The sequence below is a fragment of the Bos indicus genome, chromosome 12 (genome assembly GCF_029378745.1).
Source record: "Bos indicus isolate NIAB-ARS_2022 breed Sahiwal x Tharparkar chromosome 12, NIAB-ARS_B.indTharparkar_mat_pri_1.0, whole genome shotgun sequence".
Lineage (NCBI taxonomy): Eukaryota > Metazoa > Chordata > Mammalia > Artiodactyla > Bovidae > Bos > Bos indicus.
In genome coordinates, this window is record NC_091771.1 from 17772541 (window position 1) to 17783756 (window position 11216).

Here is an 11216-nt window from a genome sequence, read left to right on the forward strand (position 1 = left end):
GACTCTGGAAAAAAGACCCTGATGCTGGGAAAGATCAAAGGCGGGACAAAAGGGGACAACAGAGGATGAGATGGTTGGGTGGCATCACCGAGTGGATGAACATGAGTTTGAGTAAACTCGGAGAGTTGGTGATGGACAGGGAAGCTTGGCCGGGCTGCAGTCCATGGGGTCACAAAGAGTGGAACAGGGCTGAGCGACTAAACTGACTGAATACGTACAACAGAATGATTCTGTCCTCAAAGGGAAGATGATCAAACACTAGTTACTGAGGACCCTAGCCAGGACATAACTTCTCAGATAGCTCTGAGGAACTGCTCCCAAAAGGTAAAGAGGAGCCAGGATGTACAGGACTTTTTTTGCTAGGGGAAAAGAACATGTAGTTAAACATAAAACAGTCACTGCTAATTAAAGAACAGACATCTCAAGTTAATGATTTTAGAGCTTTTCTAGGTATAGGAAGATATAAGGATCTCGGTTTATTGAAATTATTCCTCAGAAATGCATATTAACTATCTGTACATATAGTCCATGGAATTTTCCAGGCCAGAATACTGGAGTGGGTAGCCTTTCCCTTCTCCACAGGGGAATCTTCCGGACCCAGGGATCAAATCCAGGTCTCCCGCATTGCAAGCAGATTCTTTACCAGCTGAGCCACAGGGGAAGCCCAAGAATACTGGAGTGGGTAGCCTATCCCTTCTCCAGGGGATCTTCCCAATCCAGGAACTGAAGGGGGTGTGGGTGGAGGTGGGGAGGTTCTTCTTCATTGAAGGTGGATTCTTTACCAACTGAGCTATCAGGGAAGCCCCTTAACTATCTAGAGCCAGTATCCAGAGCACAGAATGTTTTTTTGCCATCCTGATTTCCCCTCAGGGCACACCAAGGAGAGGAGGTGTGTGTGCTTGTGCAAGGCTGCAGTGGTTTAGGATAGCCTGATCCTTTAGAAGTGGAATCAGGGGGTGACATTCCACATTATCAATCCAGAGGGTATACCAGAATCACCTGGAAAGCTTTTTTTTTTTTTTTTTGATGTGGACCATTTTAAAAGTCTTTATTGAATTTGTTACAGTATTCCTTCTGCTTTGGTTTTTTGGCCCCAGGCATGTGAAGTCTTAGCTTCTGACCAGGGCTTGAATCTGCACCCCGTGCATTGGAAGGTGAAGTCCTATGGACCACCAAGCAAGTCCCTGGGGACTTTCGTGAAAAACACCTTCACCAGAACCCATCTATGGAGCGGGGTCAGGAAGTGAATCCAAAACAAGGAGACTATCGATTTAGAGAATGGAGAGGAGCTTTTTGCATCCCTCAAAGCTCTTAAGTTCTTAAAGGCAGGAAAGGTCTTAAGGACTTCATTGTTTCACTGACACTCATGGGGGACTGACCTCAAGGCTCAGCATTAACTGATATTCTTTGCAATTAGAAACAGGGAAATGGAAAACAGACATTAGTACTTCAGATGTCTCTTGCTCCTCCTTTCTACTGCCCAATCTAACCAATCAAATAAAATCTGGATAACCAGTCCCCCAAATCAGCATTGAGACCTGCCAGTTTCTGTTAGGAACACGTATCCCATTAGATATGAATATAGCACATTTATTGGGGCTTCCCCCGGTGGCTCAGCGGTAAAGAATCCACCTGCAGTGCAGGAGTCACAGGAGACACAGGTTCTATTCCTGGGTCTGGAAGATCCCCTGGAGGAGGGCAGGGCAACCCGCTCAAGTATTCTTGCCTGGAGAATCCCATGGACAGAGGAACCTGGTGGGCTACAGTTCATGTGGTCGCAAAGAGTCGGACACGACTGAAGTGACTTCGCACATTGTCAAACCAGCTTTTTAACTCTTAGTAGACACAGAAGTTGAGCTACCAAGTACCACCCACCATCTGAGCCCAAGGCCAGTTATTTAAAGGGCACCCAGGGAAAACCAGAATAAGACAGCATACTAAAATAAGATGTAATGCTATAGCCCTGTTAGGATCCTGACTGGGTTAACTTTGCTTCACAAGCTTCAAGTCGGTCATAGTTGATTCATTAAAGGAAACATCTCCACTGCCATGCCCTCTGTAATACTGGCTCAAAAGCAAGAACAGCAACAGCAGAAGTACCCAATAGGAGCAGGAGTGAGAAAGAGAACATGCAGGTCCCCTGGGGTCCAGCTCTTTTGGAAGCCTACACAAGGCAGGGGGAGGGGGCAGATTCCTCCCACAGCACTTCTTGTCTCTGCTCAGAGCTCTCTACCTCTGGATACGTCTTTAAAGAACTGAGTAGGTAATGAGATGGTGGGCCTACCTAAGTGCTTCATCACCACACAACCAGCCTTAAAAAATGAAATCACTTTATCAAGAAATTACTTTTTGCACAGCAAAAACTTTTGCAGTCCTTATCTGCAAGGATTTTAGAAACTAGTAGGCATGGGTTTGATCCCTGGGTGGTGAAGATCCCCTAGAGGAGGGCATGGCAGTCCACTCCAGTATTCTTGCCTGGAGAATCCCATGGACAGAGGAACCTGGTGGGCTACAGTCCATAGCGTTGCTAAGAGTTGGACACGACTGAAGCGACTTAGCACGCACACAGTGGGCAGTAAAGGATAGCAGAATACGATTAAGTAAAATAGACGCTAAGGGGTTTTGGTTTGCTTTTTTTTAACTTGGGGGAGGTAGGAGGAAGACTATTTGAGGAACTGGGGAAAGAAAGAATTGTTCTTCAGGTACAGTGGTATTCCAATCCTCCACATTTATTTATTTTTTTTGTTCGTCAAGGCTGTATATTGTCACCCTGTTTATTTAACTTATATGCAGAGTACATCATGAGAAACGCTGGACTGGAAGAAGCACAAGCTGGAATCAAGATTGCCAGGAGAAATATCAATAACCTCAGATATACAGATGACACCACCCTTATGGCAGAAAGTGAAGAGGAACTAAAAAGCCTCTTGATGAAAGTGAAAGAGGAGAGTGAAAAAGTTGGCTTAAAGCTCAACATTCAGAAAATGAAGATCACGGCATCCAGTCCCACCACTTCATGGGAAATAGATGGGGAAACAGTGGAAACAGTGTCAGACTTTATTTTTCTGGGCTCCAAAATCACTACAGATGGTGACTGCAGCCATGGAATTAAAAGACGCTTACTCCTTGGAAGGAAAGTTATGACCAACCTAGATAGCATATTCAAAAGCAGAGACATTACTTTGCCAACAAAGGTCTGTCTAGTCAAGGCTATGGTTTTTCCTGTGGTCATGTATGGATGTGAGAGTTGGACTGTGAAGAAGGCTGAGTGCCGAAGAATTGATGCTTTTGAACTGTGGTGTTGGAAAAGACTCTTGAGAGTCCCTTGGACTGCAAGGAGATCCAACCAGTCCATTCTGAAGGAGATCAGCCCTGGGATTTCTTTGGAAGGAATGATGCTAAAGCTGAAACTCCAGTACTTTGGCCACCTCATGGGAAGAGTTGACTCATTGGAAAAGACTCTGATGCTGGGAGGGATTGGGGGCAGGAGGAGAAGGGGACGACAGAGGATGAGATGGCTGGATGGCATCACTGACTCGATGGACGTGAGTCTGAGTGAACTCCAGGAGTTGGTGATGGACAGGGAGGCCTGGCGTGCTGCAATTCGTGGGGTCGCAAAGAGTCGGACACGACTGAGCGACTGATCTGATCTGATGATTGTATTGGTTTTGCCATACATCAACATGCATCCGCCACAGGTGTACACGTGTTCCCCATCCTGAACCCCCCTCCCACCTCCGTCCCCATACCATCCCTCTGGGTCATCCCAGTGCACCAGCCCCAAGCTTCCTGTATCCTGCATCAAACCTGGACTGGCGATTCATTTCTTATATGATATTATACATGTTTTAATGCCATTCTCCCAAATCATCCCCCCTCCCTCTCCCACATAGTCCAAAAGACTGTTCTATACATCTGTGTCTCTTTTGCTGTCTTGCATACAGGGTTGTCGTTACCATCTTTCTAAATTCCCTATATATGTGTTAATATACTGTATTGGTGTTTTTCTTTCTGGCTTACTTCACTGTTTATAATACGATCCAGTTTCATCCACCTCATTAGAACTGATTTCCTCCACATTTAATCTCCCACTTTGTCTCTTTTTTCTACTAGGAAATTAATGGTAGGATGGTATGCAGGGGAAAAAAGGGAAAAGAAATTTTCTGAGAGAGAGAGTGTCTTTAATCTTTTAATATTTCTTTAAAAACATTAAAGTTATATACCCTCCACATTTTGATGCCCAGAGCAAAGCCTTGGCTAAACTGTTGTATGTTAACTATAGAAGTAATAGAATTACAAAGTGCCATAGAAACAACTTGCAATATATCTGCTTACCTCAACCCAAACTTCTGAGGGCTGAGATGAATAAAAGCCATCTACTGAACACTTGGCTCAGATGTTAAAGTGTCTGCCTGCAATGCGGAAGACCCAGGTTCGATCCCTAGGTCAGGAAGATCCCTTGGAGAAAGAAATGGCAACCCACTCCAGTACTCTAGCCTGGAAAATCCCTGGTAGGCTACAGTGCATGGGGTCACAAAGAGGAGTCAGACACGACTGAGCGACTTCACTTTCACTGAGCACTTAAAGCCAGGTCTTTTCTTGTTGTTCCCTGACCAGAGATGGAACCCATGGCCCCTGCAGTGTTAGCCGGAATCTTAACCATGGGATCACCAGGTAAGTCCCTAATGCCAGATTCTTCTACATATCTTCTTTCTCTTTTTTCTCCTATCCTTCATTTTGCCATGAGACATTTCCAGAATTCTCTGGTTTTCATCTTACTCCATTTTACCCGTCCAGCCTCTGCAAGAGAAAGAAACTAACCAGATATATACAGTCTCTTGAACTAAAGTCTGGGGATGAAGGAAGATCAGTAACACAACATGAGACAGTTCGATGTTTACACAAGGTTTCTCTTAGTTCTCTTGAAGTCTCAGAAATGTTAGAAGGAGGAACACTCATCTAGACCACCTTTGAACGGCAGTGCCAACAGAGCAAGATACATATATTTGCACATTCTCACAACAAATCCTGCATTTTGCAGAAGGGAAAATTAAGGCTCAGAAACAATAAGTAACTTGTCCAGTGTCATAGCTTTTACTCAGCTGTTCCAGCACAATATTCAAACCCAATTCTCAGTGGCAGGATGAGTATTTGAGAGAACAACTGAGATTTATACCCTCCTATTTTCTTTAATCCTTTACTACTTACACTATTTAGCTAAAAGTATTCATCATCTAAAGAAAAGGGTGATAATGCAGATCAGCAGAGGATAGGTTTTGAACTGCAAGTTCAAGAGCTTTGAAATGCAAGAGACTGAACTTTAACTCAAAGTCCAGTAGGACTCAGGGAAAGTTTATGCCTCAGAAATGGAATTGGAAGGATCCTGCCCCCCAAGAAAATGGAGACGAACGTAGAAGGAAAGAAAGACACTCTCTGGTGGTTCCTTAAGGAAGGTCCCCTTGCTCTGTACTTGCCAAGGCCATCATCTCCAGGCCAAAACTTAATTCTACCCCCACAGAGATTCAGGAATCTAAAACAAGGAGCAGTAGAAGGAGACTGAAAATCCTTGACTCCAGGGATAGCACGAGGGTGGGAACCTCTGGCAGGCTAGTGCCTCCCTGCAGATGCAGCTGAATCATATTCTCAGTATTTGGGAGAGTCTGCCAGGGCTTTCTGAACCCTTTTCCAGCTTCCAGTGGATGCTAGCTCTCCTAAGCCTGTAGCCATGTGACTTCAACCTCTGCCTCCTTCTCTTCAATCCGTGTCAAATCTCCTTCTGCTCTTTTTCTTACAAGGATACAGGTACACTGAGAACCAACCATAGTCCAAGATGATCTCATCACAAAACCCTAGTTTAATCAGATTGGCCAAGTACTTTTTGCTGTGTAAGGTAAAAAAAAAAAAAAAGTAAGGCAAAGGTAATTAGGGGCAAACTAAAACAAATATGTGAAAGTTCCTTTAAAATGTTAGACAATTGTACAACCTGTAATCATTATTGCCAGTTTCCATGACTTGGCTTTTAAAACCCCCAGGGACGTGTGCTGTGCCCCTGGCAACCTCCCAGCTCCTCTCCTGGGATATCTTCCCTGGAGGTCGAACCAGCATCACCCCACATCTATAGTCTCCTATGGAATTAGAAAGCAAAGTGATCCCATCCTCAGGACACTTCGCTTCTGCCTGTTGGAAAATTAACAAAATACATACTACCATCTCTCAAAGACTTGTAAGAGGAATTAAGCAAATAGTGAATATATTAAAAATCGTGGGATCCAGGTTTTTCTCTATCAAAGAAGGAAGTTAAAATATAGAAGGAAAGAGTTTTCTCTCAATTGGAGTTAATTGTTAGCATAAACTCATGGTTGTCGATATACAGATATATAAATAAGTATAAATATGTGTTAGGAGTATATACTGTTAGGAGTCTCCAGAGAAACAGAACCAATAGGATATGAATAGAGAGAGAGAGATTCATTTTGGTAAATTGAAAGTGTTAGTCACTCAGTCGTGTCGGATTCTCTGAGACCCCATGGACTGTAGCCCACCAGTCTCCTCTGTCCATGGAATTCTCTAGGCAAGAATATTGGAGTGGGTAGCCTTTCCCTTTTCCAGGGCATCTTCCCAACACAGAGATAGAACCCAGGTCTCCCGCATTGCAGGCAGGTTCTTTACCATTTGAGCTAGCTCATTCAATAATGGAGCTAGATTCTGGATTTGACCAGAATCTACAGAGTGAGTCATCAGGCAGGAAACCCTAGGAAGAGCTGATGCAGTGGTTCAAGTTCAAAGGCCAGCAGACAGCAGACACATGAAAGAGATGTTTCGTTCAAGTCCAAAGTCCATCAAGTTGGAGAATTTCCGTTTTCTCGGAAGTGGTGAGTCTTTTGTTCTAGTCACGCCTTTAGATGATGGGGTAAGGCCCACCCACTCTATGGAGGACAGTCTGCTTTTCTCAAAGTCCACTGAGTTAAATGTATATCTCATACAAAAACACCCTCATAGACACATCTAGAATAGTGGTTGACCAAGTATCTGGGCACCATTGCCCAGGCAAATTGACACATAGGACTGACCATCACAGATATAAATATGTATGTGTGCTCTGTTCACGGAGAAGACCTGGGAGCAGCAACCACCAATACCAGCAAGCACATCTAGTGCCCATGTATAACCACCCTTCTCCAGTGGAAGGAACTCGGAATTCTTAGAGAAATGGCTGCTTAAGGATTGAGCAGGGAAAGTATATGATGAGCCTGGAATATTTTGTTAGCCCAGAAAGTTAGGGTGTATTCAAAGAATGATTGAAATGCATCAGAAATATACAGAGGCCAGTATGAAGGGTCTCCCAGTGGCCAGTTATGAGACAATTTGAACAACAAAATAAATAACAGTGGGGAATATGGAGTGCAAGTACTTTTCCTATTCTCCCCAATTAGTTCAACTAAAAACTGTAGGCATTATATATAAAACAATCAAAACAAGACTCTGAGAGCAGGAGAGAAGACAAGCCAGCCAGGGATCCCTAGAACCAAGGAACAACATGGCGGTGAGTTCTCTGGATTTTCTTCTCTGTCCTGTATATCCCAAATCAGTGCCAAAGAAGCTAGCAAGCCAGAAATGCCATTGGGTACAGACCAAAATTAAAAAAGTACCCCCACCAAAGTCTGTTCTCTGTAACTAAAAAGCAGTGTACAGCCTAACAAGATAGAAAATTTTCAGACAACAACATTCTGCTCTGGCCAAACACCACAAGAAAAACCATGGCCCCACATCCACCAATGCCAACAAAGTCTGAGGAGACCCTCAAGAATTCCATCCTTGGGACTTTCCTGGCCATCCAGTGGCTAAGACTCCACCATGCTCCTAATGCAGGGGGCCTGGGTTCGATCCCACATGCTGCAACTAAGACCTGGCCCAGCCAACTAAATAAATAAATATGGCGGGGGGGTGGGGAGTGGAGGATTCCATCCTTGCAAACTACAGCTAGGGTGGTGTCAGAAAAGAACACTGAGTACCGCACTTTCACTGACACTGAGCCCCCTCACCCCTCAGTTTCAGTGGAGATCATATGGGGAAGCTGGTTTTCTGCCCCAACCCCAAAGTATTGAGGTTCTTCCCTCCTTCCCCACTGGGGTGGTGTCAGAAGAGACCCGACAGAGAGTCAGTACTTTCATCCTTGTAGAGTGGTAATAAAACTGCCTCCTCCCTGGTGCTGGTGGAAATCAGGACTCCCATTCCCACCCAGCAATAATAAGGAGCTCCCCACCTTGGGGGTCAATGAAGGCCAAGAGGAGAATCTGGTCTTCTCCCTTTACCTGGCAGTATCTAGGCAGCACCCCCTTTTCCTTGACCGAGCAGTGTCAAAAAAACAAACAGGTGAACAGGTTTTAATAAAATCCCGAATCTCATAACATCATACACAATGTCCAGATTTCCATCTGAAGGCATCCATTCTATGAAGAACCACACAATCTCAAACTGAATGAATAAAAGACAATTAATACATGCCAACACAGAGTTGATACTGACATTAGGTTACCTGACAAAGATTTTAAAGCAGCCATGATAAAAAATGCTTCAGTGAGCAACTATAGACATGCTCGAAACAGACGAAAAAAATCAAAACCCTTAGCAAACCATTGGCGATATAAGGAGGAACCAAATGGAAACTTTAGGAATGAAAAATACAGTAACTGAAATAAGGAAGTTCGGTGGTAGGCTCAACAGCAGAATGGCAGCAGAACAAAGACTCTGTGAACTGGAACAACTGGCCTCCCCGCTCCATTTTTGTCTGCCTGCACTGTGATGACTCCCTGGTAATTTCAGTTTGTCTTCTGAACATGCACCTTCGTCAGTGCATTAATTACACACGTGTGATATAATGAAAAGAATACATCGATACAGTGCATCTATCACGTGGATAAGAGTATGGGATGTAGAGCTAGACTGCCTGGACCCAAATCCTGGCTGTATGATTTGCTTGCTCTATAACTTTGAGAAATTTCTTCAACTGTTCATGCCTCAGTTTCTCTAGTGTTTATTCATTTATTCTGCCCATGTGGCATGGGGAATCCTAGTTTCCTGACCAGGAATTAAACCTGTGAGTCCTGCACGAGAGCATGGAGTCCTAACCACTGGACTGCCAGGGAAGTCCAATTTCCCTGCCTTTGAAATAGATGTACATCAAAACCAGGCCTAAAGTCATCATGCGTACAAAGTGAGTTAAATTGTATAAAAGTGCTTGAAACAGTGGCTGGAATAAGTGCTCGACAAATGTTAGCCCAAATTGTGAAGGAACATAAAGAAAATATGAAGCTAATAGTTCTGGAATCCAGATTTATTTCAATTAGGATGGTTTCCATTGAAAAATGGATTATATTTTAGTTCCTCCCCCGAAACAGAAGACTGGTATGGTACCAGGATACTACAAGATTGAACAATGCTGTGTTTCTCTGTGTTTGGTTATTAAGTGGAGCTGCCTGTTACAAACAACTCTGCTCCCATTGTCTTGAGAGCTCTTTGCCCTTCCCCTAGGCAGTACTAAGAGCAATTTAATTTGGGGTTTCCTATAATAGAGAAACCCAAGGAGCCAGGTGACTAGTAAAACCAGAAATGTAAGTTCGTGGTGAAGAACAAACAATACCAAAAATTACCAAGAAGGAAGTAAACAGGGAATCTAGTCTCCCTCCTCTCCAACCCCTCCCCAACACACACACACACATACATATTCATACAAGGTAAATGGTAGAAGTCACAGCAAGAAGTCCAGGGGCCGGACTCAGATACAGCTTAGCAACTGAACAACAATAGCAGCAAGAAGTCGCTGTCTTTCCTCCATTCCCCACCCTAATATAATGAGGGTGTTTCTTTAGAAAGAGGCTGAAACTAGGAGAGTGCAGTGATGTGTTAGAATTTCCTTGTCAGAGATACACAGTATTTAGAACAGTGCCTGGTACATGGCTCTCAAAATATATTCCTTATTACTGTTGTCATTATTCTCATTTATAGTTCTTCAGTTTCCAAATAAATACCCCACTTAGGAATTATATGATTATATTTAGAATACAGAATATAAGCATAAGAATTTTGTCTTTTTCATTACGCTGGGACCTTTAACAGGGCTTCTCAAGTGGTGCAGTGGTAAAGAAACTGCCTGCCAAGCAGGAGATGCAGGTTCGATCCTTGGGCTGGGAAGATCCCCTGGAGAAGGAAATGGCCACCCACTCCAGTATTCTTGTTTGGGAAATCCCATGGACAGAGAAACTTGGCAGGCTACAGTCCATGGGGTAGCAAAGAGTGGGACACAACTGAGCAACTGAGCACACCTGCTGCACAAAGGACCTTTAACAGTCAATTACGTATTTTAGACACTCAATAAATGTTCACTGAATAAGTCAATGACTTAATTAATGAAATTAATCTAGACAGCAGGTTAGCCAGGTTGCATGGGTAATTTTCAGATTGTTGACTTGAACGTAAATATCAATTTTGAGTTTAAGAATTTTATCATGAAACCGGTAATGGAAATTTGTCATTTTAATTTCTTGTCTTTTTATTATCTGATCAAGAATTTTATAAAGCTTATTCCGATAAGTAGTAGGACATTTCGGCATGGGGATGTTGACCTGATAGCTCAGTTGGTAAAAAATCTGCCTGCAGTGCAGGAGATCCTGGTTCAATTCCCGGGTCAGGAAGATCCACTGGAGAAGGGATAGGCTACCCACTCCAGTATTCTTGGGCTTCCCTTGTGGCTCAGCTGGTAAAGAATCTGCCTGCAATGAGAGAGACCTGGGTTTGATCCCTGGGTTGGGAAGATCCCCTGGAGAAGGGAAAGGCTACCCACTCCAGCATTCTGGCCTGGAGAATTCCATGGACTGTATAGTCCATGGGATCAAAGAGTCAGACACGACTGAGCAACTTTCACTTTCAGCATGGAATTACAAAACCTCGCGCAAGTGCATTATAACCAAAGTATTTCAGAGTGTGATCCAAGCATTGTGACAAACTGTTAAGAAATGGTTTGCAGCCATCCTATACATTGTTCAAGAACTGATCATAGAATTTATGCAACAAATGAAACAGAAGTATCATTTCTATGACAAATCTACACAAGATAGTATACACCTGAATTAACTGTTACATCTCCTGTGTTACTTTTCTGAGGTTGTATCTAACTTGATAAATGAATTAACTTGTCTCCTGTACAGTTGATATCAGCA